Genomic DNA, 8,146 nt, shown 5'->3' on the forward strand with positions numbered 1-8,146 from the left:
TGAGTGATTTACGCCACTTAGATAACTGATTTACGCTCCTTGGGCGAGTGATTTACGCTCCTTGGGCGAAAGATTTACGCTCCTTGGGCGAGTGATTTACGCTCCTTATGCGAGTGATTTACGCCACTTAGGCGAATGATTTACGCTCCTTAGGCGAGTGATTTACTTCAGGTAGGAGAGTGATTTACGCCACTTAGATAAGTGATTTACGTTCTTTGGATGAGTGATTTACGCCACTTAGATAAGTGATTTACGCTCCTTGGATGAGTGATTTACGCTCCTTGGGCGAGTGATTTACGCTCCTTGGGCGAGTAATTTACGCCACTTAGATAAGTGATTTACGCCACTTAGATAAGTGATTTACGTTCTTTGGATGAGTGATTTACGCCGCTTTGATGAGTGATTTACGCTCCTTGGGCGAGTGATTTACGCCACTTAGGCAAATGATTTACGCTCCTTAGGCGAGTGATTTACGCCACTTAGGAGAGTGATTTAAGCCACTTAGATAAGTGATTTACGTTCTTTGGATGAGTGATTTACGCCACTTAGATAAGTGATTTACGCCACTTTGATAAGTGATTTACGCCACTTTGATAAGTGATTTACGCTCCGTGGATGAGTGATTTACGCTCCTTGGGCGAGTGATATACGCTCCTTGGGCGAGTGATTTACGCTCCTTGGGCGAGTGATTTACGCTCCTTGAGCGAGTGATTTACGCTTCTTGGGCAAGTGATTTACGCCACTTAGATAAGTGATTTACGTTCTTTGGATGAGTGATTTACGCTCCTTGAGAGAGTGATTTACGCCACTTAGATAAGTGATTAACGTTCTTGGGATGAGTGATTTACGCCACTTTGAGTGATTTACGCTCCTTGGGCGAGTGATTTACGCTCCTTGGGCGAGTGATTTACGCTCCTTAGGCGAGTGATTTACGCCATTTAGGAGAGTGATTTACGCCACTTAGATAAGTGATTTACGTTCTTTGGATGAGTGATTTACGCCACTTAGATAACTGATTTACGCTCCTTGGGCGAGTGATTTACGCTCCTTGAGCGAGTGATTTACGCTCCTTGGGCGAGTGATTTACGCTCCTTGAGAGAGTGATTTACGCCACTTAGATAAGTGATTTACGTTCTTGGGATGAGTGATTTACGTTCTTGGGATGAGTGATTTACGTTCTTGGGATGAGTGATTTACGCCACTTTGAGTGATTTACGCTCCTTGGGCGAGTGATTTACGCTCCTTGGGCGAGTGATTTACGCTCCTTAGGCGAGTGATTTACGCCATTTAGGAGAGTGATTTACGCCACTTAGATAAGTGATTTACGTTCTTTGGATGAGTGATTTACGCCACTTAGATAACTGATTTACGCTCCTTGGGCTAGTGATTTACGCTCCTTGAGCGAGTGATTTACGCTCCTTGGGCGAGTGATTTACGCTCCTTGAGAGAGTGATTTACGCCACTTAGATAAGTGATTTACGTTCTTGGGATGAGTGATTTACACCACTTTGAGTGATTTACGCTCCTTGGGCGAGTGATTTACGCTCCTTAGGCGAGTTATTTACGCCACTTAGGCGAATGATTTACGCTCCATAGGCGAGTGATTTACGCCATTTAGGAGAGTGATTTACGCCACTTAGATAAGTGATTTACGTTCTTTGGATGAGTGATTTACGCCACTTAGATAACTGATTTACGCTCCTGGGGCGAGTGATTTACGCTCCTTGGGCGAGTGATTTTTTTATTTTTTATAAGTTCAGCTAGCTAATTGGACCAAGTCATCTTGCGACTTATTGCCACTTATTTAACGCCTTTACAATGCATAGAGGGGTGGTGGCTAGCCCCTATGCCACAGCTAACCGACAGCGCCCTACACTAACTATTTACGCTCCTTGAGCGAGTGATTTACGCCACTTAGGAGAGTGACTTACGCCACTTAGATAAGTGATTTACGTTCTTTGGATGAGTGATTTACGCCACTTTGAAGAGTGATTTACGCTCCTTGGGCGAGTGATTTACGCCACTTAGGCGAATGATTTACGCTCCTTAGGCGAGTGATTTACGCCACTTAGGAGAGTGATTTACGCCACTTAGATAAGTGATTTACGTTCTTTGGATGAGTGATTTACGCCACTTAGATCAGTGATTTACGCTCCTTGGATGAGTGATTTACGCTCCTTGGGCGAGTGATTTACGCCATTTAGGAGAGTGATTTACGCCACTTAGAAAAGTGATTTACGTTCTTTGGATGAGTGATTTACGCCACTTAGATAACTGATTTACGCTCCTTGGGCGAGTGATTTACGCTCCTTGGGCGAAAGATTTACGCTCCTTGAGCGAGTGATTTACGCCACTTAGGAGAGTGACTTACGCCACTTAGATAAGTGATTTACGTTCTTTGGATGAGTGATTTACGCCACTTTAAAGAGTGATTTACGCTCCTTGGGCGAGTGATTTACGCCACTTAGGCGAATGATTTACGCTCCTTAGGCGAGTGATTTACGCCACTTAGGAGAGTGATTTACGCCACTTAGATAAGTGATTTACGTTCTTTGGATGAGTGATTTACGCCACTTAGATCAGTGATTTACGCTCCTTGGATGAGTGATTTACGCTCCTTGGGCGAGTGATTTACGCCATTTAGGAGAGTGATTTACGCCACTTAGATAAGTGATTTACGTTCTTTGAATGAGTGATTTACGCCACTTAGATAACTGATTTACGCTCCTTGGGCGAGTGATTTACGCTCCTTGGGCGAAAGATTTACGCTCCTTGAGCGAGTGATTTACGCCAATTAGGAGAGTGACTTACGCCACTTTGAAGAGTGATTTACGCTCCTTGGGCGAGTGATTTACGCCACTTAGGCGAATGATTTACGCTCCTTAGGCGAGTGATTTACGCCACTTAAGAGAGTGATTTAAGCCACTTAGATAAGTGATTTACGTTCTTTGGATGAGTGATTTACGCCACTTAGATAAGTGATTTACGCTACTTTGATAAGTGATTTACGCTCCTTGGATGAGTAATTTACGCTCCTTGGGCGAGTGATACACGCTCCTTGGGCGAGTGATTTACGCTCCTTGGGCGAGTGATTTACGCTCCTTGAGCGAGTGATTTACGCTCCTTGAGCGAGTGATTTACGTTCCTTGGGCAAGTGATTTACGCTCCTTAGGCGAGTGATTTACGTTCCTTGGGCGAGTGATTTACGCTCCTTAGGCGAGTGATTTACGCTCCATAGGCGAGTGATTTACGCCACTTAGGCGAGTGATTTACGCCACTTAGATAAGTGATTTACGCTCCTTGGGTGAGTGATTTACTCCCCTTAGGCCAGTGATTTACGCCACTTAGGAGAGTGATTTACGAAACTTAGGAGAGTGATTCACGCCACTTAGATAAGTGGTTTACGCTCCTTGGGAGAGTGATTTTCGCTTCTTGGGAGAGTGATTTACGCCCCTTAGGCCAGTGATTTACGAATGTTAGGAGATTGATTAACGCCACTTAGATAAGTGATTTACGCTCCTTGGATGAGTGATCTACCCAACTTGGGCGAGTGATTTACTCCCCTTAGGCCAGTGATTTACGCCACTTAGGAGAGTGGTTTACGCTCCTTGGGAGAGTGATTTTCGCTTCTTGGGAGAGTGATTTACGTCCCTAAGGCCAGTGATTTACGAATGTTAGGAGAGTGATTAACGCCACTTAGATAAGTGATTTAAGCTCCTTGGATGAGTGATCTACGCTACTTGGGCGAGTGATTTACTCCCCTTAGGCCAGTGATTTACGCCCCTTAGGCCAGTGATTTACGCTCCTTGGATGATGGATTTACGCTCCTCAGATGAGTGATTTACGGTTCTTAGATGAATGGTTTACGCTTCTTAGGTAAATGAATTTACACTCTTTTCGCCAAAAACCTTTTCAGATTTCAGGCAAATTAATTTACACTCATAGGTATATTTCTTCTTCCATGTTATATAATAATATGTTAATTATATAAATTTTAAAACTATTGCAGTCAAGAGAGTAATAGTTTCTTAATTGAAAACTTTGATTAACCTTATGTTTGTTTTTTTTATAACCAAAAAATACTCATAGAAATATACTACAATAACGTAAAACGAAATGAAGCTTTATTTACTTTAAAAGTTGTAACGACGACCTCCACATTCCTCCGAAGTCGTCTGCTTCCTCTATTTTCTCAGTTACAATTTTTCTCACAAGTGGCGCCTTAAGCGCCACTAGCTCTTAGTAAAAGGTAAAAAACCTAATGTTGGCGGGGATAAAAACCCCCGCCGCCGCCTGTTAAAGAGCAGTCAATTTTTGTAACAGACGTGTTTATTGTTATAAATAAATTCAAGTAATTTTTGATATACATCTGCGTTATTCTTCCTGCAACGATGGACTACTTGGTAAATATAAAGTCATGGTCAATAAGACCTTTAAACGGGTGACCTGGGAATTTCTTAATTGCTAGTTTCTAATTAATTATCTTTATGCGCCGTGAAATTAGGCCCCTTTCCTAGTTTTAAATTTTACGGTTACATAAAGTGGCGAGCTTGCCAGGACCCGTTAAGACTACCATTACCATTTATACTTAACGCGTACTTGTGAACTTTACTTGTGCCATTGCTTGAACTCATTAACTGTCGCGTCATGAATCCTGCTGATCCGCATGCTTTAATCGCCGCGATTAACGCGCAGTTACCAGGATCCCATACTCCCCCGAGGGGGATCACTCCCCCTCCAAGCCTCGGTACTAGTCCTTCGCAAGGACAAGCGGCTGGAGGAATCCCACCTCCGCCGCCGCCACCGCAAGGTGCAGCGTCAAATATTTGGCTACAAACTATTCAAACTCTAGCAACTACGTTAGCAAATGTAGGCACTAGAACAGCTGCCAAAAGTAGGCCAAAACCGCCCCTCACTTAATATTTAGTGGTGTCGAAGGTGAAAGCGCGCCGGAATTCCTTCGGTTTTTGACGGAATTCGCGGATTATCACAGCATGACGGGAGATGACATTATCGCGCTTCTACCCCAAATATTAAGGGGTCGTGCATTAATCCGGTTTATAGACTTGAATAGGCCAAATCAGACACTAACGTGGCGTACAGTAAAAGGCGCGTTTAGAGACTATTTCTTTTCGGGTAGAGCGGAGGAATCCCTCCGTCTTGAAATAGCGCAGTTTATACAACCCGCGGTGTGTCTTTTGACGCGTACATCGCGAGTATTACCGCGATGAATCAGAACCTACGCGTTCCGTATACTGACTCTGAACTGGTCGGTATTTGCAAGCGAAATATCCTCCCCGAATTACGTATCCATGTCTTTCACGATAGCATAAGGACAATGCGCAGTTTCATAGAGAAGGGCCGCGTAACCGAAGAAATTTTACGAGCGACCCCTTCTAGCTCATTGTATCCTAGAGACAGTGCAAAAACTACCCCGCGTAAATCCAGTGGGAGAAGAAATTCTCCCACCGCCGCGGTTTTAACAAAACCGCCGGGGGAGGTGCGACATCAAAGGTTGCGACAGCAAACGCAAGAATTTCCAATAGACCTACATCGGCTCAGACAGAGCAAAACGATTTAAGTCGCGTAGAATGCTATAAGTGCGGATTCTTAGGGCATTATGCTACCACCTGTCCGAGCAAACAAGAAGTCGAGCCGCAGCACGCTTCGGGTAACGCGAAAGCGGGAAGACCAAAAGGGGAACGTCTTCCCGCCGCACGAAGAAACTAAAGCCCCCTATGGAAATTGGCTCTATGAATGTGCGTCGCTGTGAGGTTGATCCTCCCGTGGACATAGATGCCGTGTATTCGCATGGGACTTTCGCGACCAGACTAGATTCAGGCGCTGATGCTTGTTTTATCAGCTTATATCAGTGGCGTAATTTAGTCAGAACCTTGAAACCAGACTTAGTACTTTCGGAAGAAGAAGAGACTCAGTGTATAGTGTTAGGCGATGGACGTTATACCTTCACGAAGGGACGCGCGCGAATAGACTCCCGCTTAGGACAGTTGAAACTAAAGCAGGAATTTCACGTAGTTCCCTCGTTGCCAAACGATTTTATTTTGGGAAAGAATTTCCTTTATAAACATCGTTCTATTCTGGACTTTGGTACAAAAACGTGTCAGATTGACGGAACAACGTTTCCATTCGTGTGAAATCTCCCTGGGTTGAAAACTCCAACCCCTCAGATTATAGAAGACGTTGAAAAAGCTGTCGCGTCACCTACACTGAGTCCTAAACAGAAAGAAGACTTAAAAACTTTATTGTTAAGATTTCCAAAACTTTTTTCGGAAAAAGCGGGTCGAACGAACTTAGTCTATCACGAGACACATACTACCACCGATGTTCCCGTTAGTCGACGTGCGTATCGTGTTAGCGACGAGAAAAAACGGATAATTGAAGATCATCTTCACGAAATGATCCGCGACGGAATCGTGAAGCCATCCGTTAGTCCTTACGCGTCGCCGGTGGGACTTGTCCACCAGAAGTGCGGAAAGATACGTTTCTGCGTCGACTATCGCGCTTTGAATAAAGTAACCGTGAAGGACCCTTATCCGCTTCCGAGAATAGAGGAACTGTTAAGGAAAATGGGTGCCCCAAAGTTCATTACAGCACTGGACTTCAAGAGCGGCTATTGGCAGATCGATCTCCATCCGCAAGCGAAAGCAAAGACTGCTTTTATCACGCATGCGGGGAAGTACGAGTTCGAAGTACTTCCGTTCGATCTATGCAATGCGCCATCGTCGTTTCAACGACTCATCGACGAAGTCTTCAGGGATGGACTTTTCCATCTGTGTCTATCTGGATGACATCGTAATTCCATCCAGTACTTGGGCAGACCATTTGCAAGCCTTGGAATATGTCTTTCACCGACTGTCTGAAGTGGGACTTACGCTTCAGACTAAGAAATGTCGCTTTGCGCAAAGCGAAGCGACCGTGTTAGGGCATATTGTCAATGAACGAGGGATTCATATTGATCCTTCCAAGACTAGGGCTATAGTAGACTTTCCCGTCCCAAAGAACGTTAAACAAATCCAAATATTTCTGGGCATTGCGAGATGGCACTCACGATTCATCCCGCAGTATTCAAAGATCGTTGCCCCGTTAAATCATCTTTAGAAGAAAGACGTTCCGTTCCAGTGGAGGAAAGAACAGCGGGAAGCGTTCCAGGCCATCAAGGATGCGATCTGTATGGCGCCTCCTTTAGCGGCTTACAACCCCAAGTTGCCGTGTATCCTAACAACGGATGCTAGCGACGCCGGACTTGGAGCTTTCCTGTCGCAAATTCAAGATGACGTCGAGGTACCTATTGCCTATGCCAGTAAGCAACTGACCGACGTCCAGCGAAGATATACCACCACGGAAAAGGAATGTCTTGCCATCTATTGGGGAGTTGCAAAGTTCAGGCCATACTTGGAGAACATACCGTTCACTGTGATCACCGATCACAAAGCTCTCCAGTGGTTGTTCACACTGAAAGAACCAAACTCTCGACTTGTTCGTTTGGCGATGTACTTGCAGACGTATTACTTCAAGATCATACACAAGAAGGGAGTTGAGAACAAGGTTGCGGACGCTTTATCAAGAGCGCCTGTCTCGCTATTAGCCATGTCATTGGAAGACATGACTTCACCGTCCTCGTCAGAAGATTCCAGTCCAGCGGAATCCTCGTCAATGACGTCGACCTCGTCCACAACCAGTAGCGGATTAGCTCCTCCCGCCAATCACGCATTGTACCACTCTTTCACGCTCGAAGAAGTGCGAGAAGCTCAACAAGATGATCAAGTCACCAATGACATCATAGTCCAGTTATCAGGAGATAATCCTCGACGACATCGGTACTACGAACTGAAGAACAATGTCTTGTATCGAAAGGCCTATGGTAGACAACCAGCGAAAATCTATTTGCCACAGCGGGTCCTACGGGACGCCATCCGCTTATTTCACGACCACCCTCTATCTGGACATCGAGGTCGATATCGTACCTTCGACAAGGTACGGGCCAGATACTGGTGGCCATCGTTCCGGCAGGACGTTACCCAGTACGTCCGCGGATGTCCTTTGTGTCAGATGCACAAGGCCCGCAATAGAAAACGTCCAGGTCTTAGGCAGCCTACGGCCATTACTGAGCCTTTTGATTTGCTGG

The sequence above is a fragment of the Phalangium opilio genome, unplaced genomic scaffold, assembly GCF_054372755.1.
Source record: "Phalangium opilio isolate 3A_F unplaced genomic scaffold, DU_Popi_V2 ptg000078l_1, whole genome shotgun sequence".
Classification (NCBI taxonomy): Eukaryota; Metazoa; Arthropoda; class Arachnida; order Opiliones; family Phalangiidae; genus Phalangium; species Phalangium opilio.